We start from the raw sequence: 1,465 nt of genomic DNA on the forward strand, positions 1-1,465 counted from the left end.
AGGAGGGCAGGCTTAAGCAGCGAGGGAAGGGCGAGCCAACAGACCCCGCCCCGGGGGCTGGACGAGGGAGGAGCCGAAGCTGCGGCGAGAGGAGGGGCAGGTTGGGCGACGCGCGGGAAGGCGCTCAGCCGTAGCCAACGGCTCTGTAGGCAGCGCAGATACCGCGTAGTCTGAGGTAGCCGATTGGCCATCTCTCCGCTCGGGGGCGTGGTTATAACCGGAAGCTGGGCCACGTGACCCGGAAGCGGCTTCTGCCGCGGCTGGCACGCCTGCGTACTTGTGCTTGTGCCTCCGGGACGCGCGCGGGCGGTTGTCCCGGCTCTTTAGTGACGGGAAGATGGGGTTCTGCGGCGCCCTTAGTTGACCCGGTGGTGCAGGGTAGGGAAGGTCCAGACAGTAAAGAGTCAAGTTCGAGCTCCGAAGACTCCCGGTGCCCCGAGATGGTGGCACGGGAGGTGTAACGGTCGGTGATGAAGGTGAGAGGAGAGAGTGCTGCAACTCGGGGGAAAACAAGTCAGCTCTTTCGTGGAGCTGGTGCACGTGGCCCCTCCTTCACATCGTATTGCTACAGCCTTAGCCCAGACACTTTCCCTCCAAGCATCGCAAGAGTTTCTTCTATGGGCATGCCTCGCCCATTCCTCGCTGTGGACTGGATAAGTTACTGTCCGTTCTCGGCTGAAAAGTCTAGACGGAATCCTCGAGATCCCGCTTCCTTTACACAGGGTCGCCCCCACCAGCCGCCTGGGTTCCAGTTTAGCCTTGCCGACGACTTGCTCTGCCTGGCATGTCCTTCCTGTCAAATGTCACATCTATGAAGCCTCACCCTAAAACCCTGTAAGCACAAGCCCCTCTTTCACCTACATGCCCATTAGCCTATATTTGCACATCTTGGATTTTATTCATTTTGCTTCCTAACCTGGTTAACTGCCTAGTATGTAACAACATAAATGTGAGTTAATAAGATTATTAAAGGGTAGATTTGTTAAGAGCCAAAATGCTGAGCTAGTTCTGGGCACATAATGGATAATGCTTTTTTTTTTTTTTTTTTTTTTTGGATGATAGAATGGATGAATCATCTAGTTAAACTCATCTTTTATAGATAAGGAAAGGAGGGGGGATCCACAGGATTAGGTGACCTTGCTTGAACAGCCACGGGTTTCCCATGTCGAATACTATTCATTACCCCAGTCACCTAGGTTCTTACAAAGGGAACTGGAAAAATGCTTTTGTTGGGTTATTCCCTCTTTGTGGAGGTTATAAACATGGTCGCCAGAATTTTTTTAATGGCCTAAAGTATAAAAGAAATACTAATTTTTTCATGAAAGTGAATTTGATCAATTTAAAGATATCCTATATTAGAGATTATGTTCATTTTGTGTTACAATGTCTATAAAACCAAGATGATGTAAAATAGGGATTTGAAGGCATTTGGGGTATTTTGAATGCACTGGTTTGACAAAATAAA

The sequence above is a fragment of the Callospermophilus lateralis genome (assembly GCF_048772815.1).
Source record: "Callospermophilus lateralis isolate mCalLat2 chromosome X unlocalized genomic scaffold, mCalLat2.hap1 SUPER_X_unloc_1, whole genome shotgun sequence".
NCBI lineage: Eukaryota > Metazoa > Chordata > Mammalia > Rodentia > Sciuridae > Callospermophilus > Callospermophilus lateralis.